Source organism: Talpa occidentalis, unplaced genomic scaffold, assembly GCF_014898055.3.
Source record: "Talpa occidentalis isolate TD23 unplaced genomic scaffold, MPIMG_talOcc4v2.1 talOcc4.6, whole genome shotgun sequence".
NCBI classification, from domain to species: domain Eukaryota; kingdom Metazoa; phylum Chordata; class Mammalia; order Eulipotyphla; family Talpidae; genus Talpa; species Talpa occidentalis.
The window spans coordinates 91,558,148-91,584,541 of NW_023604972.1; the positions used below are offsets into that span (position 1 = coordinate 91,558,148).

General features: G+C 41.6%; 1 protein-coding gene across 4 annotated transcripts in view; it reads left to right on the forward strand.

Annotated features, from left to right (window-relative positions):
• IQGAP2 (IQ motif containing GTPase activating protein 2) overlaps positions 1-26,394 on the forward strand; it is a 277,602-nt gene that overhangs the window by 42,363 nt on the left and 208,845 nt on the right. The window lies entirely within an intron of this gene.

The window sequence follows — 26,394 nt, forward strand, 5'->3', positions numbered from 1 at the left end:
GCACATCAGCTTAGCTTTCAGGTCTGGGGCTTAATGTGCTCTGCAGAAGCATGCCACGTCTGGAGCTGGAGCTTTGTTTTTCCTGGGAAAGGCATGCCCTAAAAGTAAGGTTAGAATATAATTCATCGTCCAAACTTAGGCACCTTTGCAGGGACAGAGGCATCCTATTATGCTAAGGCAGTGGTGTCAACTGGGCCATTTCTGGACAAACCAGGGCATGTGATCACCTTGGCTATTAGGATAGGACTCTTCTAGAAAATGAACTTTACTTTCCTAGACGGAATCTATACAGCAACTTTCAGAGGAGAGGGGAAGCCAAAACTGTTGGAGAGGATCCCAGGGCATTCGAGAAAAAGGGAAGTAGGGTGCCTTTTCAGGAAAGTTGAGCTAAAAATAGAGCACCGTCGTTCAACAGTTGCTTGGATGCTTCAAAGGCTGGAGTTTGTGCCATTGTCCCTTTCTCTGTATTCCTTGTGAGCCAGCTCCTTTTCCTCTGTTATAAAGGAGTCCATCTGTGTATTGAGTTGGCTGGGATGCAGCCCCTTAAATAGGCAAAGGGACTTGGATGAAGAGGCTCGCTGAGGCCCCTCCCAGCCCATGACTTTATAATAAGTAACCTAAGGCCTGTGCTGCATGGATAATGAGGTGGGGGCCAGGGGGGAGCTGCCTGCTGAAAGGATCGGGCCCCAGCTCCTCTATCCCTGGCTGTCACACACTCCACAGCAGGGCCAGCTCTTTTCTGCGCCAAGGATGGAAACCCAATGAGCAAGGGGAGCACAGATCTTTTGCTGCAGAGTGGGCTTCTTGATGGAGTGAGCAGTAGGTGATGGGGTGAGGGCAGGTGTGGAGAGGGAAGAGAAAATATACTACAGAGAATTCCTCCATCAGGGTTTCTCAGCATCAGCACTCCTGACATTTTGGACCACACAGATTGCTGGTCTTGGGTGCTATGTGCACTGTGGGCTGTTGAGCAGCAACGCTGACACACTAGATGCCCCTCTCGGCTGTGACAACCGAAGTGTCTTCAGACTTTGCTATGTGGCCCTGATTGAGAATTGCTGCCATAGGTAAAGAAACCACCTTGTTTTCTGAATTATTTCTTTTTGTGTTGCTGTGTTTTATTCTGGCCAAGCTCCCACCTTAAGCTGTTATTATACCATCTACCAGACCAATTAGTGTGTGTGATGCTGAGTAGTGATTTCAAATGAGGTAGCCTCACTTCCATGCTCTCTGGTTTGGCTCTGAACAACAGTGAGCTGAGCTCTCCCGCTCCCCTTTTGAGAGTGCTTGAATAATGAGGTCTTTCTGCTGGGAATGGGATTAAGCTGTTTCCCACCAGTTAAAACTATTTCAAATTTGTTGCCATGACTAGTATAACAGGTTCATAGTGAGGGTTCTGAAGTCTAGCGCTTTTCACTCGAATGCATGTCTGCACCTTGAGGATCTGGTGCAATGAGGATTGGGCTGCACAGTGTGGGTCAAGATTCCATGTGTGTGGGGGGCACCAGGTGATGTTGCCCTGGTGGGCTGGAGACCACAGAGCAGGAAGGCTCTAATTAGAACCAGCTCTTTGCTCTTACAGAAAAATTAACAAATAAAGTGAAGGAAAATGGAACATGGAGTGGGGCAATTTAAGGTTTTGGGGCTGTCTGTATTCCTTCCTGTGCACCGGACGGAAGCCGTGAGCCTGTTGCTCGCAGGCTGCCCGGCACAGGAGGACCAGTGCTTGCTGCCACTTACCTGGAACAGTGGAGAGCAATTTAACAGGACAGCCTGAGACAGATGGCTACACACCTGAATGGGGACTAAAGGGACAAACCAACTCCAGAAAGATAACAGATTGGATCATTTTGGACTTAGCTGTTTGCTGGTTCCCTGGGTTCGATTAATGCAGAGCAAGTAGCACATGAGAGCCAGCCCCTTAGAAGGGCTTTGCGCTAATTCTCTAGTTGCTCAGCTGCAGGGACAGCAGTAGCCCGGCACGTACTCTCCTCAGCATCGCGGATGCCCGCCCAGAGTCCCTGGTGACATGAACTGTTAGTGTTGCTCCTCTTGCCCTGATGCCTGTGTTTCTGCAGATCTGCTGGTGTCAGGGAAGGGAGAGGGAGGTAAAATGGGGCCTGGTGGTGCAAAGGAAGGTACAGAGCCTGGACAACCCTGTTCTGTGCAGGAGTTGGGGTCGGAGAATAGTCTACAAGTATAGCAGTGTCTTCACATTGCCTATTAAGCTAACTTTTAAAAAGATTATGACAGTAATATATTGTCTTGTCATCCTAGGAAAAAAGCCTGATATGTTAAGAAAAATTTTAACTTTTTAGTTTCATTAGCCAAATAATCATTGTAAGCATTTAGGCATATTTCTTTTTGGGTTTTATTTACTTCTGTGTCTGCTGTTATTAATTTTCCTCTGTTAAAATTAGTTTCCTATTACCCTGGTGAAGGATGTTAAATTTGTGTTATTCATAACTTTCAAAATTAGAACACTGCCAATCTATGAAAGTCTTTGTGGGAGAATTGAAATAAAAGAGTTCTTACATTTTCCAGAAGTCCAGACATCTTTATGAAATTGTAAAGTCCAAGTTCACTGGGGATTTGCATTTGAATATCTTTGCTCCAGCTGAATGAAAAGGAACACACATACACATGTGCGCGCTCGCACACACACACACGCGAGCGCGGCTGTTTTGTTTGTTTAGGGTCTTAGCACATATTTTTAGTTCTCTCACAGCATTTCTCTAGGAAAGGAGAGTAGATATAACTATTCACCTCCTTTGGAAAGTTTTTGTTAAGCCTCTTTTGCAAAGACCTCTATTAGTACCAGTTATTGCTAACTGAAAGAGCTTGCTGTTATCACAAAGGCAAGAGACAAAACTGGTGTTCCACATTTTGCAACCTCTCTTCTGGAGACAGCATGCACCCCAGGCATCGAGAGTGGCTCCCCTTATTTCCTTCCTTAGGAACCACTCTATAAAGGTTGTCTTTATCATGCCATTCCTGTTTTTACTATATTTTAGGTTTCATGTGTTATTTGGTAGATTATTTTTTGGGTCTTTGAATGTTCAAAAATTTCCCTTAGAGATCAATGGTCATTGCTTCTTTGCTTAACATTATTTCAACATATAAAAGTTTTTATGAGAACCTGCTGCTTTTGGAGAGAAGGAGAAAAGTTATCTATCTAGTTTAAACCTGTCCTCTAGACAAGGACAAGAGAACTAACAGTGGTTTAAAGACTATTTGAGATCCTCATCCAGACTAGCTTGGACTTTTCTTTACAGAAGGAACAAAAAAAGTAGAAGTTTGAGTTAAAAGAACAGTCATCTGTGTGAATTAGACCTATGTACACTGACTTATATAGTGCTGTATAACGGGTCACCCCAAAACTTAGTGGAATAAAACCACCACCATCTTTTGCTTGCAGGTTCTCTGAGTGGGAATTCATACAGGGCACAGTGGAGATGTGTTTTCTCTGCTCCATCCACGAGACCAGTTAATGTGCTTCACCTATGGAGACTCAAACTTCTGGTGCGAGAAGAATTTGGAAGCATTTTCATTCCTGTGCTTGGCACTGGGGTTGGGATGACCCAAAGGCTGGGCTCAGCTGTCACCATAGCATTGGAGATGGACTCTCCATGTGCTGTGGGCTTCTCCCAACATGGTGACTGGCTTCTGAGAGGGAGGATTCCCGAGGACCAGAATGAAACTGTGGGCTTTAAGAACCTAGCTTCAGAAGGCAGATAGCGTCACTTCTGCCACCTGCTATTGGTTGAAGTTACTGATGCCCAGAATTCAAGGGGATGCAGAATAGACCCCATCTCTTCATGGAGGGCATCAGAGAATGTATGAACACTTTTAAAGAGTCACGTAAATAGTTGACACACACTATGAGGCATTGACTCAATAGAAAATTGACTTGAGTAGAAGTCAGCAAAGCTGTATCAAGAAAGAGTTCATGAAAACAGGGGGAAAGAAGGTGAACAGTGCATAGTGTGAAGAATTAAAGACAATGGTTGAAATGAGCTGAAAAATCACAGTTGACCCAGCAAGTTGGCAGCTGGAGGGTAGTTTAAGTAAATTATAAAATACTTAGAATTATTTCCCTTATGGAGCCTTTAAAGAATGAGGTATCTTGATAAGTACTGACATGGGAATATGTCCAACTAATAAATGAAAGTATTCTTTACAGAAAGGTGTGTATTTAATGATCCATTCATTTATTAATTTAACATGTATGCAAAAATTTAGGAAACAGACTTAAAGAAATTATACCAAACTGTTAGTGGGGGTCTCTAATGTGGCTGAGAGTAGACTTGGGTGGTGGTTAGGGATGAAGAACTCACTATTACTTCATTCTATGTTGTTTAAATTTTTTTAAAAGAACTCACTATTACTTCATTCTATGTTGTTTAAATTTTTTTTAAAAGATTTATTTATTTATTTATACAAGCACTGGGTGCAGTCAGAAGCGCGGGAGGGTGAGAGAATTCACCAGAGCCACAGGGGAGAGCAGAGCAGGCAGAGTGACGAAGTACACTGCTGAGGGGAGCAGGGGGCAGCAGGAGAGGTCTGCGCGCGATGTGGGACCCTCGCCCAGCAGCCGGGGATTGAACTGGCACCGCAGAGGCTGCGGGCAGCTTCGCAACCCAGCGCTCAACCGCTGCGCCACTGGGGAGGCCCTGTTGTTTACATTTTTTAATGAATTAAATATTCCTATATTGCTTTCATAATGTAAGTTGCTATGTGAGATTTTTCTCTCTTTAAATACATTAAAGTTAATTTGATATAAACACCTAAAACTTAGGAGAGGTAATTGCTTTCTTCCTGGGATTGTCATACTTTAGCTTTTTTGTATTTTGTTGCATGAACAGCTGCAGCAGGTGTGATATTTGCATGTAGGCACTAGTCTGCTGAGAAGGCCCTGTAGCTGCCCGAGAGGTACAAAAAACCCAGACTTCCTGTTGTTTTATTTCTCTTTAGTTCCCTGAGAAGTGTCCTCATTGACAGCACAGTTCCAGAAATGGGAGGTGATCCCAAGTGACCTTTGTATAATGGCTTTAGTAGCAGTTAAGGGAAGACATACTCATGTTGGGTTGAAACATTTAAGCCTGTATTAACTCACAAATGAGATTAACTATATTCGCATAATCAAATTGGGGAAATTCAGTAACATTAGAGAAGATTTATGGTTTTAATCAGATATAAGCCAGTTGTTTCTGAGCTAATATTCCGGAATAGGATTATTTGAGTATCAGATACCCTCACGCTAATAGATCAGGGCAGAAGCAAGGATGGAGATCCAGAGCTGTACTATAAAAGTGTACGCCCTCAACTTCTTTCTTGCTCTATATAGGAACCCAATCATACATACCTCATTTTTTAGTGGTGTTATTTCAGATAGTATCCTAATGAGAGCTGGTAAGAGTGATTTGCCCTGTGTCAGTGTCCGAGCTGTGCCCTGGCCTGGCAGTGACGTTTCTGCCCTTAAGGCATTTACCTTGGAGAATAGAAAGAGACATCAAGTGAGTGGTTATCAGGGGACTGACTCACAAGTTTGTGAAAAACTCCAGCCTGAATGTTCTTGGTTTGCCCCTTCTTCCCACTCACCTGCTTCAGTCCTGGGAGGTGGGCCATTGTAACAACCCCAAGAGCCTCCTTATCTTCTGGCTTTTGGGAAGTAAATTGGTACTTATTTTCCTTGCTTCCTCCTTCGCCACACTGTGGATTGGAGGTGCTTCTGGGTCCCTCTGCTGAACGCCACAACTCCTGTTGGGTGTCCCTCTGCTACTGCTGCCAATTCAGTTAAATTCTTGCTACAACTTCCCCTTTTCTCTTTCCTCAGCCCTAGGGAAGATGGTGGCTCTCTGCTGCTTCTAGCTGCCCATGAGCCCCTAGTTTTTGCTAGTTTCCCTTAACTCATTCATGCCTTTGTAAATAGTGCTTTCATTAAACTCTCTTCAGTTACCCTGTTTGAGGACCACTTTTTTGTGCCTAGGTAATTATATAATAATCCCATTTTACAAATGAGGGAGTTGGGACTTAGAGATTCAGTGAATAAAAAAAAAAAAATGGAATTAGAATCCAGGGTATTTTACCTCAGTGCTTTACTCTGAGTGTGGTGACTAGTACATTCTTGTTGCCATCCTCCAATTGAGGAGAACCCCTAGGAAAAAGTTTCTTACCTATTACATGTAGCTGTGAAGTTGGGAGATAAAACAAGAAACCTTCCCTTATACATTTAAGTGAGCATCATCTTTCACATGAACCTCTAATTCAGATTTTTATTATATTAGAATCATTTTATCAACCAGGCAGGAAAAAAAACTAATTAATATAATAAAACCTTCAGTTTGCTACTTTTTTTTCTAGACTTGGCTCAAAGTGACTATCAGTTGTTTACAAACAGCTTACCCATCTTTGAAGACCAAGTTTCAGGATATTTAGCCAATTCACCTAAATATCCAAAAGAATCGTGGAAAATGATGCTCACTAGTCATAGCCAAGTTGGAATGAACAGAGCATCCCGATGGCTGTTTTGAAGGACAGGTTATTTATTTGATTTACAACTACCAGAACTTAATCATACTATCTGAGGCTCATCACGCTGCATCCTGACTATGCATTCATTACCTAGCCCTGCAGAGAAACTCTAGGCTGACTAGGATGACTGTGCCTGTGAGGACACCTTCTGCATCACTGCCTTATAACTAGAGTGTTCTTTGAGACAAAGTACCTAATGTTTAAGGGCTAAGTCCTCATGTCAGACTGCGTTGGTGCCAATCCAGGCTCTAAAATAATCACTCTGTGCCTTGGTTTCCTCATTTGATGAGTAGAAATAACAGTGCCTGCCTAGCACAGCTTTTGTGAGAATAACATTCATTATGTCAAGGGCTTAGGGTAATATCTAGCACAACTATTAAGTGCTCAGAAGTGATTTTGGATGGACTTGTTTTTAGTGCTGTGATGGTCATTATCATCTTCACAGTCTGGGACTTACATCGATTCTTCCTCTCTCCGTGTAATTACATTTCTCTGTGGGTTGTGCCTATCACATTTCAGTGAACTGGTTTTTTCTTGGAAAGAATGTAGAAAGTAACTCCACAGAGTGCCTTCTTTTGAAGACATTATGTCTAGAGCATGGAATATGAGAAAAAATTCCAAAAGAGGAAGAAAGGATCAAGCCTGGTGGGAAAGTGAGCATGTTAGTGCAAGCTTATAAAACTGTCACTCACAGAGTCACTACTTAGGGCCTGGTGAATCTTGACCACGTTGGGATTGCTTCCTGCTCTGGTTCTCTTGTTAAATAGCCAGGTACTTGGGCTATCCGGTCACCACCATCTGTGCCTCTGGGTCCTCAGCTGGCAAAATGTTAAACACTTGTGGCTTCCCTTCCTTCTGGTTAGCCTGGTGGACTTGATGGACTTGGAGACAAGCGTCCCTCTTGCGTTGGACATGTAAAAGATATCAGAATTAAGGCAAGTTTTGCCTCCCTTAAGAAAGCAAGAAAAAGAAATCCCCATGTGACATAAATAAAGAGGGCATCCAATGCATGAGTGCTGAGTAGGAGTCGCGGCAGGATGGCACAGATGGAACCTCAGGCCTGTGATGAGGGGTAGGAAGTGGCACCTAGCACTCCCTGCAGTAATCCAGGGCTCAAGAAGAGCTGTTCGACCCACAAAATGGGGCTCAGAAAAACCTACTCCCTGGCTGGGGAATGGCTGTGGAAGGAAGGAAAGGAACTAGCAAGAAACTAGGGCCCAAAGCCTGCATCACTCAATGATGAGGTGGCTGAATTCTGAGCTGTGTGATCTGAGCCCCCTCCAGGGGAGACATGAACACAAAGTTGTCCAAAACCGCTGGAGAAAGTTCAGGGAACTACAAAAAGGGACTGGACTATAAAGCTTTAGCTGATAAATATTTCTACTCTGTTTCTTAAATTTTCTATAGGGAATATTGTAATAAATACCTTTTCCCACTCTTCAAGTAAAATAAAAACCCATGTTATGATCTATTATTAAAAGTCTTAGCTAGCTTCCAATAGTCTGATCCTATTTCCTTGAATGAAAATGGTATCACAGTAAAACTGGGTTATAACATGTATGGTTTTGTCATAATATGCCCCTGTGTGTTATGTTACATGGATTGCTGTAACACACTGAATGGCTGCAGTAGTAAGTTGTGTGCATGATATTTGTGTGTAATGGGGAGCAGAAAGAATGTGAGTCCTTTTTCACACAAACTGATGATCTGGTATAATTTTTGAGCGTCTGGGCAGGTATGAGAACACACCTGGCCACTCATGTCACCCACACCTGGGTTGAAGAGTTTTAACTGAGTGTGTGTAAATATCTCTCTTTGCCTACCTGAGTCACTATTTACATATAATCCCTCCTCCTCTCTTCTCTTAAATTTGCAATCGTCTAACAACAGCAATAAAGACCAAGTTCATTTTGCTTAAATCAAAAGAGATATGCAATGGAAGTTTAAATAAAGCACATTCTGGTTGAAAATTTTTCTGGAAGGGACTGCCACAGTGGGAGTGCCATTGTTTATAGGGAGAAAACATACACAAGTTAATATTTTCCAGAGTTTTAAATCATCTCTTCATTATAGAACCTCATTTCAATAGAATTATGACAACATAAAATGGATGGAAGCAAAGGTTGTGGTAGATGTACCAACTTTCAGTTCACCTTTGTCCTGTTGCACATACACAAGTGGGCAGAGCCACATATGGAGAGGGCTGAATCTGGCCTGGCCTGGGGTCTTGGGCTTGTCCCTAGTTCTCTGGGCCTTGTTTCCCTTTTCTCTAAATTAGCGCTGTCTTGCTGGTAGGATTGTTGGGATGCTCAGTCAGGCCACTAGCACAAAGCCTATTCCGTTGACCAGCGGCAGCTGCTGTGGGACATGGTGTTTCATATCTGGAATATACCCAGGGTTTTGTCAGAGAGCAGGTGTTGAGCTGTAAACTTTATGGCTGACAGTTTAGCACATTTACTGCACAATCTCTAGACTAGTTTTATGAGATACTTGTATAAGATTTTCAGCCTTTATTTAGGCTTTCCCCCTCTGTTTAGGAATCACTTGGGTACATGTTCCCTTATGTTGATTTTTCAAATAGAGAGTAGGATTGAATATAAAATCCACAAGTGAATCTAAGTTAAAAAATGGGGGGAAAGGAGTGTCTTCCTTATAGTAGATGACCTTACGGTAGTAGAGGAAATAATGGATCCTGAGTGATGAAAGTTTTATGAGGAAAAGGATACTTTATAGTCTCAAAGTGTCTCCCCACAAATTACTTACTACTAAGGGAAAAATAGTACATTTCAGGTGGCACACATCACCTTAAGCAGGGATAAAAGGTAACAGCCCCCATGTTTAGGCAAACCAAGATCACCTTCCTTCTGATTTGGAAAAATCCTTCTGATTTGTGCATCTCTTTCCTTCTGTGTGGAAAGCATACAACTTGAGTAGTATGTTGTGTTTAAATATGAAAAGTGCATAATTCAGACAAATCTGAATTAGTGGACATTTGACAAAATCTGTGGTCAGTAATCCTCAAAAGCATAAAAAAGTAGCAAAGGCAAGGGTTGAGATTAAAGGAGGTGAGAAAGAAAAAGGCAACAAACTGCATGAGACAAAAAGCTACAAAAGATGCTGTGGGTACGTTTGGTGAGACTTGAATATAAACTGTGGATTGGATCAGTGTTGAGTCAATTCTAAGATTTCTGATTTGTGTAATTGTACTGAGGTCATATAATAGAACCACATCTAGGAAAATCACACAAAATTAAATATACTGGGGGAAAAAAGAGAAATTGCAGCCCTAGACTGGAGGGCTCACCTTTGTCACAGAGCTCTCAACTATCTGGTCTGCCACATGCTTGTTCCAGTGTGAGCTTAAGAGAAGCTGTAGCATACTGGCAAGAAGAGAAAGGCATTTTCTTTGAGCATTATTGTGGATTATGTGTCTGTATGAATGCTGCCTCATTAACATTACAAATGGTGAGAACTGATGAGACCTCTGGGGGTTGTGTTTCAGACCTGTTTGATCATTGTTGTCCAGTCATAAGTGTTTTATATAAATATTGATTTATTCTTAATGACCAAATAGCTGAAATTATGAGAGTAGTTTTTAAACTTTTTAAAAGTAATTTTCTATGCCATAAGCTAATCTTAAGCCATTCATATTGTTAGAGAAATGATTTAAAAGCTTTCCCATCTGGAGGACGATAAGTTAAACCCAGGGAGGATAAGTGAGTTCCTCCCAGACCTAGAACTTCATCCTATATTCTCCTGTGTTAGGTTCTTTCATAAATCATCAGTTCTATGTACTGTTTGAAAATACAAGAAAATAAGCACAGCTCCCCTGGGATGGTTTAGTAGTAGTTTTGGTCTTGGAAAGAGAATTATTCTGCGATACCATTTCTAATTAGAAACTTTTGGATTCTATAAATTGGTTAATGCCAATTTTGATTCAAGATCTTTCTGTGGGAGGAACCAGTGGGATCTTCTGGAAATAGTGCTGTGAGGCTTAAGCTATCTGTTGTGAGCAGCCGGATCTGTTACTCTGTTTCTGAGTGTGGATGGACTTGTCGCCAATCCCCTGACCCAATTGTCTCCCATGCTGAGCACCTGCAGAGCAGAGGGGTTAAGGGTGAAGTGATGGAAGCCGGCACGTGTACCTGTGCACCTCTGCTCCTTGCTAACTGTGGACTCTGGGAAAGGAAAATAACAAAGACGGCCATAATCATAACCATAATAGACCATACCTCACAGCACTGTGAAAATTAAATGAATTAATATTTGGAAAGAAGTTAGAATAATGCCTGGTCTACAGAAAGTGCTACATAAGTGTTTTTACTATAATAAAATAAATACATACATTTACCACTTTAATGTGATAATTCTGTGTTATTAAGTATATCCATCACCACCACCACCCCCAAACTCATTCATCTTCTAAACTGTCATGCTGTAACCATTAAACACCAACTCAACATGCCACTACCTAGAGCCCCTGATGACATCCGGGTATGCTGCTTTTGTTGTAGAGCAACCCCGATACAAAACGGGGTGCCTGACTGTGCATTTCCCCCTAACACTTTGACTGTATGAATTTGAGTGACCTGAGTACATCATCTAAGTGGAATCTTACAGTATTTTCCCTTCGTGGCTGTCTCTTCCACTCAGCATAATGTCCTCCAGGTCTCCATGTTGTGACACATGTCAGGACTGCCTGCTTGAGCTAATAGCCTGTTGTATGTTTATACCATATTTGTTAATCCATTTATCCATCAATGGACACTTGGGCTGCTTCCACGTTTTTGCTCTTGCAAATAACATTACTCTTAACATGGGTATACCAATACCTTTTTGAATTCCCGCTTTGACCGATTTTGGGTATATAACCGGAAGTTGGTCCATAAGGTAATTCTCTGTCTAGCATTTTGAGGAATCATTTTATAGTTTTCCATAGTGGTTGCAGTATTTTACATCTCTGCCACCATGGCTGTGGGTTCCAGTATCTTTACATCCTCACTGATATCTGTTACTGTTTTTAATATAATATTTTTAGAAATAAAAATATTGGGGAAATTTATTTAGTAACTGGTAGTCTAATATTATGTCTGTTAAGTTGTTGGGAGAATGGGATGAGCAAAATATTTTGCTTAGAGAAGATTTAGGAAATCAGGTTGATCAGGTAACAATTAATTAATGTTTACCAGCAAAACTTGTACTGAAAGCCTGACCATGTTTCCTTCCCCCACCTTCCAGCTCTCTGCCCCTGCTCTCTACACTCCCATTGCACTTTACTTTCAAGGAGAAAGGCAAGTCATCACTAATAACCTGCTGCCAAAAACTTCCTTAGAACCAAAGAACATTTTGGTTTCTGTTGAGTGTAGAGAATGGGTTTACCCAGTTTTATCTACTAGATTGGCATCAACTAATCTTTCAAGAGTACCAGACAACATGAATGTGTAACAGGCTTGGAGCACCAGCATAAAACCAGCCCATCCTGAAAAAGGATGTGGAAAAGCAGATGGAATGACAAAGTTCTGGTTCTTCTTGGACCCGCATTTTTTCCTCTTGACGTGCTCCCCTACTTTATGAACATAGTTTCAGTGGGCACCAAGAGCACAGATGTGTTGAAGAGGGTCACATCTGTTCCTAATTCTGGAGAGCCCAGTGGACCACAGCCAGGGATGGTGATTGGGGCATAGCCAGACCCTCAAGCATGACTGGAATAAGAGGTCAAATGCCCCGAATGAGCTGCTGCCTGGGAATAACACCTCCCAGCTGGTTCTCTAAGCCGCTGGCACATGTGCAGCCAAGTGTGAGCTAAGCTGGTGCTGGTGCCAGTTTGAGAGGAAGTGACTCTCATTGCTTGAGACCTCCATGCTGGTAGCGTGTGGGCCCATGCAGCCTGTGGGGCCGGCGTGACACCTCTCAGGATGCCAATTTTACTTTAGTTTGGATGTGAGAGCTGCTTATATTTTAGATAGTGAACACACATCCGCTGTGGAGTAGGATGCAAAGTGAATGGTTTTAAAGGGTGAAACTGAAATTAGGCTGGTCATGCTAAATTGTGCCCCTGGACAGTTCTCTTCACCTCTGGTTCCTTCTATTTACTCTCTTCTGCATTTAGGGTTATTTTTCTGCAGAAAAGCTCATTTATACTCAGTTTGGGAAGCTTGGAGGGGGTATGGAGTTGGAGAGAAGATGCAGAAATCCTGGCTAGTATGCCAGTTAAGAGTTAAGACTGTTACAGGAGCACACGCTTAATATGTTAGCTGTGATATGGGACAAAAGATTTCACTGTCCCCAGTCTGTTTTTACATCAGTAAAATAGGAAAACAACAGTGTCATAGATTGTTCTGGGTCATATGTGATTATACCAGTGCTGGGGAAGTTTGCAGTGAAGATATTCTGGGGCTGGCTGGGGAAGTGTAGCTGCTAAGGACACAAAGCCTCGTCAGCTACTTCTGACAACCCCTCTATGGGAACCTCTCTTATTCATGTAACAAGGTTTCTAGGTGCTACAATTCACAGACTTCATTCTTTGCTTTCTGGATGTCTTCTCTGTCCTTCAACTATAAACGCATGACAAAGGGATACCCAGGACCCCAAACCATTAAGGTGTGCTCCACGACTCCCGTTTGTCAGTGTGGTGTTGTCTGATGCAACAGTGCATGGTCTAAAAAGGTCCAGCCATCCCCATATGCAAAGGCAAGGAAAACAGACTCTAGTGTGAAAGATCTTTAATTTGTGTGCATAGAATGAGAGAGAACAAAAGAAATGATTTCAAATTAGCAGACTGCTGATCAAACTCTGAAAATTACCCATTCCCCTCCCCACCATGGGCAAGTACCCAGCCAATCAGGCATGGCTCAAAATAGGCGTCTGTGACCCGAAAGCTTGCCACAAATCTAAGGCATCTTCCTGCAGGAAACCACAAGAAAGGGGGTAGGCAGGTCTCAGAGAGCTAGGACAAGAGAGACCTGAAATTTAAAATGTACCTTATCATCACCTAGAAGTCCAGATAACTTGACCTGGAGGTCAAGATAAGCCTTCCTACATGATAGCAAGATGGGAGGGAAGCTGGTGGGGGGAGGGCCTGGAGCTGCCCAAGACTAGCCTTAAGGAATCTACCTTCCAGAGAAACACCCATTTGGTGTGCTGCTCAGGCGCTCCCACAAGTGGAGGCGTCCAGATGGCAGTGGGTGGGGCGCTGGGAGACAGAATGGGGAACCACGCATTTTGAAGAGCAGATCCAGGGCTGTTATCTTTAATCTCCATCCACATATCCCATGACTGCAACTCAAAACATATTCAAAGGGAAAGCAAATCCTTGCCTCTGAATACCGGTGTACTAACTGAACAAGGAGCTTGGTCTGAGTGTTAAAATTAATAGTGATGACAGTAATTTATGTCAGTGACTCGACAACTGATGCCCAGTGTACAGTTCTATTGCAATTATGTGTTATTAGCTGTGCCAGGTAAAGTTTGTTGAAAGATCATTTATCAATAGATTGAAAGTCTGCCCAGGTCCTTGATGATGAGCTGTCTTCTGGTCTTCTCAATGTCATCAAATAACCTGTTTTCCTTTTAACTACACTGCTAGAAATGACTAAAACGTCCTGGGCAGTCTGCCAGTTCCTCTTCTCAAGAACTTTAGAGACTTCTGGGAGGGTAAAAGGAGTAGCCCCACTTGGGAATGTTTCCATAAAGTGGAGTCTTTGAAAGCTGTGCAGTGGGATAGAAAAGAACAAAAGTGTATCTTGACCTGCACATGCAATTTCCTCACCCTTATCTCTCCTTTCCTAGGATTCCCCTCCCAACTTCTTCCTCTCCTCCTTAAAATCAGACTTCAAAAACTCTGGTTAATCCCATCATTGAATAATCTCTAGCCCCCTTAGGGTTTTTGTTGTTGCTTTACCTATAATTAGTTTGTCCTTGTTCCAAAGGGATTTTCTAATTTCCAATGTTAAATGTGTTTTCTATTAGATTGTAAAGATTATGAGCACAGATTCCTTCTGCAGCCCCATCCCTGACAGGCACTGTAACTATTTAGCCATTAGAGGACTTTGTCACATACCAAAAGAAACACATTCTGTTGTTGTATTTATTGGTTTTAATTATAAGGCATTTGGAAGGCATGTTAGGAGTCTGCATTGCAATAATTCCCTGCCAGTGTTTTTCACCTAGTGGACCACTAACAAGAATAAAATTCCCTCACTTGGCTTCATAATTGTGGACACTTCTGCTGCACAAATGCTGGCAGGGCTTTCTTGTCTGGAGTAGAAACAATGACTTAATTCTGAAACTGTATTCAAATCCTCTAAGGAACTAGTGACTAACACACAATTTGGCCTTCTCTGGTCTGTAGTAGACTTGCAGCGTGAGGGGATTCACACACATTACCGTAGTCCAGGCCCAGCCAAAAAAGAAATGCCTGAAGGAAGTCAGTTATTTATGTCTGAGGAAGAACATGAATTACTTTAAGGTTGCTGTCCAGCCTGCTGTATCAAGATCTTTGCTTTTGGGTCCGAAGAATCTTATCTGAAAATCTTGGTGTCTTTCACTGTGTTTATAATCCTAATTCCCTAAACCTGGGGGCACCTACTTCGCATGAGCATTCATATTTAGTGTTAGAACATAAAGCACACAATAAGGCAAAACCAAAATGTTTTCAGCTGTGTTCCCTAAGTGGGCAAATTGTTTCCAAAATGAGAGCTTTTCCCAGGGTGTTTTATACTCTTTCCAAGTGGTTTACAGAGTCATAGTTTGTATACATTCTCTTCACCCACTCTTGCCAACTCAACTCCCCCTGTCCACCATTCCATTTCCTCCTACTGCTCCCTGTACTGTTGACATAAAAAAAAAATGTTTGCTCTAATATAATAGAGTACCTTCAAAAGTTTGATAGAAACTAGTTAAGTTGGTTTTAATGCAAACCAGCTCTGTAATCTACCTCTGAGGCCTTGAGCAAAAATCCCCATTTTAGTTTTAGTCAAGTGGAGATAATAATACTTGTCCCTCCAGCTAATGGGTTTTGTATTCATATAAGACAGTTTATGTGTTAATACTTTATAAGTGTATCTGACTTCTCTGAAACACAAAAGCCCAGCATATTTGGTTCAAGTCCTGCTGCTTAATGTTGGTACCAATGTAGTATATTATGATTTCTCACAAATTGATCTCCCACAAACCCTAAGTATGTGAACTTGTTAGGGGAAAAGGATGTCCTGGACCCACAGTCAGGTACCCCATTTTGTGTCGGGGCTGCCCTATAACAAACTGATGCTGATTTTTGTATCCAAATTAAAAATGAAAGAAGCTTCTTGTTCACGAGGACTATCCTAAAGTACATTAGTCCAAGATGAAGTTGAAATCTCTTCTTGAACCAAGACTGTATTGTCGACATAGCCACATTTGCATAGTATGATCCATTTGAGAGCTGAGTTTTTGGCATGTCTTAAAAACTGACTGCCCTGAATCATGTGTTAATTCACACTCACTAACAAACAACATATGCTTGCATTAATAGTGCCCTTCTGTTCCCCATCGCAGCCTTCTGAGACTGTTGCATCAGTTAAACTTCTCATCAAAATGTAAGATTTAGATTTCAAGTTGGTTCCTTAGTATATCCCTGGAACAGTGGGAAGCTTTCTTAATTTTTTCTGTTTAATTATGCAAACTTGTCTTTTTGTAAATTAGCATATTGGGGTAACTTTCTGGTGCTAAGCCATGTGCAATTTCCACCTCCACCTCAAAGTCACAAAATGAGTTGGCTGCTACTTATTGGCTTCCTTTTTCTTCCCCCAGACCATGCTCTTCTTCATCCTGTTCATTCCTGTTCATTCCATTGCCAAATTCTGCCCTGGCAAATCATCAGGGTGTTTTTGTTCTAATTCAGACTTGTAAGGTCTCATGTCACGTGGGCTTGCTGCAGCCTTCTCTTTCTTCTCCAGAGGAGGTTGTTTCTGTTCACCCCATTTCACTTCCCTCTTACCCTACCTATTCGCTCTCATTAGCTTATTATAATCAAGCTATTAATTTAGGCAGCAGTCTTCCCATAGGGTAGTATGGCATGAGTCGTCTTCTTCTCTGTTGTCTTTGAATCTCTGTGATTTTCATTTTTGCACAATAAAGCAGACTAAATATTCATCATACATTTTGAATGACTGTCAACCTTTACTACAAGTGCAAATGGATCAATTAGGTGCATGAAAGTCACCCTTTGCCATGACCTTGCATTAAGGCTTCTCTTCCTCAACATATTTTTCTGTAACTTAATTTTAAAACAAATTTAATTTTTCACTATTTCTGATATAAATATATTAAAGTGATCCATGTCACTATAGAGTATTTGAAAAATGTGTAAGAATCAAAAAAATTAAGGGAAAGAACAACCCAGAACCCTTCATTTCAAAACAGGTAACTACTACCATCTTGATATTTCCTTTTACAGTTCACCCCCCCTTTATTATATAGTACATACAGTAACATAACTTTATCTAATTATCATAAAAACACATATATAGAGCATGTGTGTATGTGTGGGGAAATTAAAATTGTGATTTTCTTTGTACAACTTATAATGCATTCAATCTGTCAGTTACATGGGAGATAGATGCCAAAGCCACTGAGTGAGGGCAAAATTGATATAATCAGTTATCTTTGAAGAACTAGCCGATATAATTATGTTGTTTTTACTTTTTATAATTTGCTTATTTAGTAATTGACTATAGTTAGCTATTAAGTAATTTAAAACACATTTCATATGTTTAACATATGATTAAACACAATTAACATATCATAAAAAAGACAAAAAAACTCAGGTGGTCTATAATATTCTTCCCATTTTACAGATGAGGGAATAGTCTAGTTGTGCTTGACTATCCATTACTGACTAAATGTCACATTGTTACAGGCACATTAAACCCCATAACCTTTCCACTCAATGTCACCCCTATTTAGTAGATATCTTTGTCAATTTCAGCAGAAATTCACCTAAGAGAGGAAGTGGGAGTAGAATAGAGGATAAAAAGATAAAAAAAATGTTAAATTTTCTCAAGTGCATTGTCAACATTTATCGATCCTATAATAAACTTTGTTTATTGCTGTGCTCTAACATGTAAGTGGCTTTATCTTGTTTTGGTCTTGTTTCAACTCTTGCATTCCTGATATAGCCTAACTTGGCAATACTGAATATGATCCTAACATGCTTTCCTTTGTTGGGCGACATTTGAGAGTTCTCCATCTCTGAGCAATAAGCCTATAATTTTACTTTCTATTCTTATTCAGTAGAGTAGCATTGCTTTGTATGGTTTCCAGCGGGAAGTAAGTCACATAACTCTATCTGCTGATTATAAGTTGTCAGCAATACTATCAGTGACACCCTCAAAAGAGCCTACTGGCTGCTGGGTTTGTCAGACATTTACACATGGGGGTCCGTGGCACTAGGGAGTAGTAGGGAAACTGGAACTTTGGAATCTGCTGTTTTAATTCCATACTCTGCCATTTAACTGTCTTTATGATTTTAGTATTACATAAACCTGATTTAACTAAACTTTTTGAGTTTGTTTCCTACCATAAAAGTAGAGATTCAAATTCCTGCCTTGAAGGGGATGGATGTAAGAACTGAGAGATAACAAATGTAGTAAGTGCTCATTAGCTATCAATCTCTGCTATTTCTCAAGCATGAATCACAAAATGCTTATACCGATTAGAGAAATAAGGAAAAGATATGGGGCCTCCCCTGGTGGCGCAGTGGTTGAGCGCTGGGCTGTGAAGCTGCCTGCAGCCTCTGCAGCACCAGTTCTATCCCCAGCCACCAGCGAGGGTCCCACATGGACCAACAGACCTCTTCTGCCACGCCCACTGCTCCCCTCAGCAGTGTACTTCGGTCCTTCTGCCTGTTCTGTTCCCTGCTCTGACTCTGGTGAATTTTCTCACTCTCCTGTGCTTCTGACTGTACCCAGTGTTTGTATAAATAAATAAATAAATCTTTAAAAAGAAAAAAAAATATGTACATGAGACACAGGAAAAAAAAAGTCCTGTTCATAAGTAAAAGGTTGTCTAGTTTTCTTATACCTACTATTGAAGTATTTGTGATTACTTTCCTCCTAATAGCTAAGGAAATTTTGGAATAAGACTCCCTACAGGTTTCCCTCACTATCTGAAAGTAGAACATTTTGATTTGGTATGATTTGATATCTTATTGGGGTGGGGGTATCTGGAATGTTCATTTTTTTTTTGGTATATAAGTGAATGATAATAGCTTTTCTAGACCCAAAAAATAACCTACCAAATCCTACCAAATAGGAACATTTTACTTTTTTAAAAACTTTTTTATTTTTTTTTTATTTTTACATCATTGTTCATTTTTAAACAGTATTTGCTTCCCGACACCCCCTCAGGTGTAGTCCCCATAGAGTTTCCTTCCGCAGTGCACCCGTGCACCATCACCTCAGTCCCCTGTGCTCCTCCCTCCCTCCCTCTCACCCCTCTCCCTCCTCCTCTCCTGCACTATGTCTCTGGTTTATAATTGTCTGTTTTTGCTTTGTTGTGTTTTGTACTGTTGTTATTTTTTTACACTGATGTCTTATTTGGTTCCCCTATATTCCTGCTATAAGTGAAACTGTTATAGGGCAGCCCCGATACAAAACGGGGTGCCTGACTATGGGTCCTCACCCACGCGCTTAAAAGGACTTATCAATGCTCTACTGCAGGCACACATGAAAGGTTAATAAAAGGTTTATTTAGAAGGGAAGGGCAAATGAGGAAATGTACAGCTCCGGGAGAAAAGTGGGAGACAAAGTTTTAAATGCGTCCTACCCGATCTGCTGATCTGGAATCCCAAATGGCACTCTGAGAGCTGGCCGCAAGCCAGGAGCCATGAAGCCAGGAGGCGAGCAAGAGAGCGAGCCCCCCAAGGCCCACATGTCTGGTTTTTATACCAAACCTGGCTGCTTAACTCCACCCTCAGGTCCCAGCCACTTTCCCTTTGGTAGTGACGGGATTTGTCTTTCCCAATGTCTTGATGGCTTTGGTCTGGAGTGGGGGTGGAGTCCACAAAGCCTGTATGGGATTAGCTCAGGACATCCTTTCCCCCTAACAAAACCATCTGATATTTTTCTTTTTCCCTGAGCATATTTCACTGAGCATAATTCCTTTTAATTCCATGCATGTTGTTGCAAATGGCATGAGTTTATCTTTTTTGATTGCTGAATAATATTCCATTGTGTGTATATGCCACATCTTCTTGATCCAGTCATCTATTTTTGGGCATTTGGGTTGTTTCCAGGTTTTACCTATTGTAAATAGTGCTGCAATAAACACAGGTGTACAGGTGTTTTTTTGACCAGTGTTTTTGTGTCCTTTGGGTAGATCCCTAGTAGTGGAATTGCCGGGGTCGTATGGTAGCTCCATTTTTAGTAGACTGAGGAACTTCCAGACAGCTTTCCATAGTGGTTGAACCAGTTTGCACTCCCACCAGCAATGTAGGAGAGTTCCTTTTTCACCACATCCTTGCCAACATTTGTTGTTGTTTGTTTTTTTGATATGTGCCATTCTTACTGGTGTAAGGTGGTATCGCAATGTGGTTTTTTTTTTTTTTTTTTTTTTTTTTAATAGAGGCATGCTTTTTATTTATTTGTTTGCTGGTTTGTTTTTTTTTTGTTTGTTTTGTTTATACATGCACTGGGTACAGTCAGAAGCGCGGGAGGGTGAGAGAATTCACCAGAGCCAGAGCGGGGAGCAGAGCAGGCAGAAGGACCGAAGTACACTGCTGAGGGGAGCAGCGGGCGGCAGGAGAGGTCTGCGCGCCATGCGGGACCCTCCTCTGGTGTCCGGGGAGCAGCTGGGGATCGAACCGGCGCCACAGAGGCCGCGCGCAGCTTCGCAACCCAGCGCTCAACCGCTGCGCCACCGGGGAGGCCCTGCAATGTGGTTTTAATTTGCATTTCCCTGATGATAAGGGATGTTGAACATTTTTTAATATGACTGTGGGCCATTTGCATTTCCTCTTTGGAGAAATGTCTTTTAAGTTCTTCTGCCCATTTCTTGACTGGATTGTGTATTTTGTTTTTGTTGAGTCCTGTGAGTTCTTTGTATATCTTTGTGATCATATCTTTGTGTATATCTTTGTGACCTTATCAGTTGACTGGAGTGCAGAAGATTTTTTCCCAATCAGTAGGGTGTCTCTCTGTTTTGGTTAATGTCTCTTTTGCTGTGCAGAAGCTTTTCAGTTTGATGTAATCCCAGGTGTTTATCCTTTCCTTGACTTTCTTTGCTTTGGGTGATGAGTCTTTGAAGATGTTATTGAGATGTATGTCATGTAGTGTTTTACCTGTATTTTCTTCTATATATTTTATGGTTTCAGGTCTTATGTCCAGTTCTTTTCTCCATTTTGAGTTGATTTTTGTGCATGGTGAGAGGTACCGGTGTAGTTTCACTTTTTTTGTATATGGTGGTCCAGTTTTCCCAGCACCATTTATTCATCAAACTGCCTGTGGAACATTTACTTTTTGAATAGCAGGAAAAACCTGTATTTCTGGTCTTTTAAGACACTGAGCTCTATAGAAATACTCTCTGCTATTCTAGGTTTTTGGGAATAGTTTGTGAGAGGCAAAGGAACAGAGTGTTAGCAGGGACTTAGTACTCCTTGAAAAACGGGATTGTCATTATATAACCTGCTAAGACTGCTTAACATTTGTAAAAGATCCTGATTCCTATGGTATATTAGTAAGCCTCTATGTTCTTAAAATTCTCATTATCTATGAAGAGCAGGGAGAATCATTTTAGGCCTGACTCTGAATAATTTGGGGGCATTTTGTATCAATCATTTTATGCATAAAAGGTTCATACCCAAGTAGAGACGAGTTGAATTCTTTTCCCTTATTATAAAAATAGTAGCAACTCATCCAAACTAAAGATTTTACAATTACCTTCTGTAATTTTAGCTGTTGGAGTTAAAAATTTTAAATTGGACTTGGAAACTTGACACTCCATTCTTCCTTACTGAGATCTGAGGGGGAATGACAACGTGTGTAGGCGTAGGCAGTGAGCAAATGGAATTTTCCCTCTGCCTACTTGGTAGCAAAAGAGGTAGTTTGGTTCCCAAAATGTTTTTTCAAAGTTATAATTCTAAGGAATCCCACATCTAGGAATCATCGTCTTTAATTCTTCTCCCAAATTGAGCAAAGTCCTAGATAGACCCCTCCCTCTCATCCCAGTCTGCAGCTGACCAGAGTCTTGACATGCGCCTTAATATCTACATGGCCTGCTTTGAGTTTCTGGATTATTTATTTATTTTAAAGATTTGTTTGTGCATACAAGAACTGGGGTGTAGACCAGAGGTATGGGGGGTGAGAGGGCTCACCAGAAACAGGGTGGAGAGCAGAACAGGCAGATCTTCTGAAATACACTGCTGAGGGGAGCAGCAGGTGACAAAGGAGAGGTCTGCTGCACCAAGTTGGTTAGTTCCCTGGCTGGGGGCCAAACTCGTGTTGTGGTGGCTGACAATAGCTTGATAGCACTGAGACTTTAACCCCTGTGCCACCAGGACAGCCCCTCTAGATTATTAAAAAAAAAAAAAAAAAAAACCCTAGACATTCTTGTTCAACTTTGCACAGTGGACCAAAATTAATTTTATTCTCATGTGTGAGTTAGGTGCTATGGGCTTTGAGGTCCTGTTTTGATAGAAGCAGGTGCCATGTTAGGTGCTCAAATAGGATTTCATTCTGGGGGGGGGGAGTTTGTGGTTTTTTGTCTCAAAGTGGGATCAAAGAACTGTCCTTCACATGTAGAGTTTTGTGCCATGCACATCTAAAGTGTATTTGCAGAAAAGAATAAGCTATTTTCACAAAGCCTGAAATATGTCCCCATTTTCCTGAATAATTACAACATAGAAGCTTCCTAATTATCTGAACCCTAGTGACCTTACTGAAAACATAACACCGATAGCCAACCAGGGACTCTTAACTCTTGTTAGTAAACCATGTAGATTTCATGTGTGTTGTCCTTCTTCCCCCACCTAGAAAATTCTCATAATGCTGGACTGGAAGACTTAGGGATTTTGTGTTTGTGAAGGTGGCTGCAAGTCCCTTATATACTTGTCTAACCTGAAAATCCTCAGAATTGTGTGTTGATGTGTAACTTTGGAAAGTTCTTCGAAATGTGTGCTGGGGAGAAGTTCCTGGAAAGGTGTGGGGGCCTTAAGCTTCCCTTTAGCATTTAGGATGTATGACTGTGTTACCATCAGGATGCTGAGCTTGGTGTAGAACTAACCCCTTAAAGGACACAGCCTCTTTGCCTTTTAAGCACAAAGCTGAGCATTCCATTCAGCCTTTATCAACACCTACTCTGGACGAGGTCTTCGGTAGGGATATAGATGAATGACATGCCAACCCCCATGCTCATTGTCTTGTGTTTTAGTGACTGATGAAGCCCTTGTTGGTGATCTCTGTCGTTGTTTCTGATTCTTTAGAGTGTGTCTGGTTGGTAACAACTTCAACCTCAGGTTTGCCTATTTTTCTAAAGACTGCATTTGATCATGTGGTCCTTTACAGCTTCAGATTAAGTAGCTATGAAATGTTCAGGAAGCTGGTATGAAGCCAGAACAACACATCATGGGTCACATTTACTGTATGTATCCACTTAGTGGAAATTTTGGACTTGTGGATTCTCTCATTTTTATAACTCATAGCTACTGCCCCCCTCTCCTGCCCCCCGCAGTCTTAAGGTCTTGAAATCAATTCTCTTCCTTCTAGTGTCTTTCTTGGGCTATCCTCACCAACTCTGGTAACCATTCCTTAAGTTCTGAAAGTGTGGAAATACCTGTTTAGGTATTCTGCCCCAAATAAATCTGCCCTAACTCTTAACAAGGTGACTCAAAGAATATAAACAAGAATAGGTGGAAATTTGGGGTCCCACCAAATAACAACATGTACATGTGCTGCTAACTTCTGGCATGTTTCTATGAATTGATGATTCATATCACATTCCTAATCTCCAGCTTTTCCTTAAAGGGAAACACCTTAACTAGTACCCTTTTATAAAACAGATTTCCAACCCTAGTTTTTTACATTCTTGCTGATCCTCCTTCCAGTATATCCCCCCATAGCTAAGCAGTCTATAGTTGTGCCAGACTTTCTGTTGTTTATTATAACTTCATAATGAACTTGATGTGTCATATTTGTTACTTTGTGATCAGTCTCTAGGACAGACAGGTCCAGAAGAGCCCCTCAAATATTTGTTAAACAGGTGAGTGAATTTTATCAAAGGAGCTGATGGCCCTGATGTTTCTGTGTGTCAAGGGAGGGAGTAGATGAAATTAGTAACTCACCCTGCCACTCCTTAATGAGTGAGGTAGGTCTTGAACTAATTTTACACTGGATTTTGTGGGCGATGGACTCTAACATTCCTTCTGTCTGTAACTCACAATTCTCTTTCAAAGCCCCCTCTACCAACATGCTTTTCATTCTGTTCCTTAAACTTCTGAATAAACCCTACCTTATCCTGTGGTTTCCATAGAACAGTATTGCCTCAAGAGGTTGTCAGCTGACATTACAAATGGGATATTGTGAATTGCTGATGCTTCAAGAAGTTGTGCCCTTTGCAACGTTCATGTGTTTCTTAGAGTTTGGAGGAGCAAGTAAAGATGAATTTCAGAGGAAATCACAGATGATCAAGTTGCTTCAAAATAAAAGCAATTCTGAAGCCACTTAAATGAACTGGCCCTTGGGTTTGGTAGTGACAAATGCCTTTTCCAACTTGCTTGGAATTTGCAGAATGTGGCAAAGAGCAGCAGGGGCTGCAGTGTCAGGGACTCAGTTCAGCATGGCTTTGCTCTCCACCTAGCCAGTTACCACAGGTAGTTGACCTTAGCTTCCTTGATTTTAAGAAAGAAATAGTGTCTGTCTCTCAGGGTGGTCATGAGAACCATAACTAACATAGAAACGTGCTTCATGGGCAGTAAATCCCTATCCTAAGTGAATTCTTTATCAGTCCATTAGCTTCTTTAAATGGCCAGTTATTACCCATACCAGTGGCGTTTGTCAGAAGGAGATACTTAGTAAATGTTGAGTAATACAGAAATATTTGCAAGCAACCTGTGTAACCTAGAAGGGTCTGCCTTTGCTATGAATACAACTCTCTCAAACTCTTTATTTTGGCCTTGACTTTGACAATGTGGCATTCCCTGCCACTGAATGAAGGAAGGGGTGGCTAAAGTGTGTGGGATTTGAAGGGTGGTGGGCCAGGTCAAAGGGAAGACAGAGATGTGTTCAAAGAATCCTAAAGACAAGCTATATTTCTTTTGCTTCATCCCCTGCCCCACCCCGCTGCTTTGACTTGTGCCCTGATTATAGAATCTGTGAGTCGAGCGTGAGTTGAGTGAAGTCTGTGGACTGACACTGTATTTGTGCCATCATGACTAGGTTCTTATTTTAGTCAGTTAAAGTGTAAACTGAACTTACTTATTTTGAAGAGATAGTTCTTTGTTAATCTCTCCTGATAGGAGACAATTTATCAAATGTCTTTGTGGTGGATGCTGCCTGAACCAGGAAGCCTGGATACCCTGAGGTGTCTTTTAGGAGTTTACTATTAAATGCATCCATATAGGAGGTGCAGGAGAGAGGGTGTTTTAAGTGAAGACAATCAAGGAAGACTTGGGAAGGAGTGACCCTCTACTTGAGCCTTAAAGAGAGGTAGCATTCCATTAGTTGTGGCCAATATGTTGCAATTGCAAGTTGAAGTTTCAGGTGTAGGGGGATGTGAATTTTAATTTTAAATCAAATCTTCTCTTTAGAGTTTGACAGCCCCTCAACAGCTCCCCTGGGCTTGTGGAATCTTGCTTGGCTTGTGGAGGCGACTGGGAGCAGAGGCCTAGAGACTGAGTGTTCCATGGGCTTTTGCTACATCCTGGGTGTGTTGGTAGGTGATGGTAGGTGCTTCTTGTGAATATGACCCCAGTGCTCACATTTAAAAGTCAGGGTTGTAGGTGAGCACAGGGATTCCCATTAAGGGTTTTATATTGTTCTCAAGCTTTAATGTGGTTAGAAATGGGAAACAATCTTCAGACTGAAGTTAAAATGGGAAATTGGAAGTCATGGAGTGGCTGGGGATTAATGTTAGGAAGAGTGGAGATGGAAGATTAACGGATATGTGGGCATGCCAGGTATGTTTTAAGAAAACCCAGGATAAGTAAATCATAATTTTCAAACTATGTTCATTATGATGTAATGGCTAGCTTACTTGGAAGGTAACTTTTTTGTTTAAAGATTTATTTATTTATTTATTTATACAAGCACTGGGTACAGCCAGAAGCATGGGAGGGTGAGAGAATTCACCAGAGCCAGAGCAGGAAACAGAACAGGCAGACTGACGAAGTACACTGCTGAGGGGAGCAGCGGGCGGCAGGAGAGGTCTTTCACACCATGTGGGACCCTCGCCGGGGTCCAGGGATGGAACCAGTGCTGCAGAGGCTGCGGGCAGCTTCGCAGCCCAGCGCTCAACCACTGTGCCACCAGGGGAAGCCCTGGAAGGTAACTTTTGAGCAAATATTTGAGTGCGCTCTATGTGCAAGGATCGATGATAGACACCAGGGAGAAATAAAGGTGAACCAAGCGTCCTTTCCTCTAAAGAATCCCATTTGAAGGATTCATGTCTGGCTTACAGTAGGGGCCTCTGTGATAACTGATAAACATGTGAGCCAAGTGTTGAGCAGAGGATATGGATTCTGACTTGGAATTTTGTTTGTGAAGATGTCAAAAATATACCCCAGAGACGTGGTTGAATGCTGTTGAAGATGCAGGGAGAGGAAGTGCAGTCAGAAATGGACACTGTTCTCTACAGTAAAATGTGACTGAATTAGGGAAGTTTATAATCTAG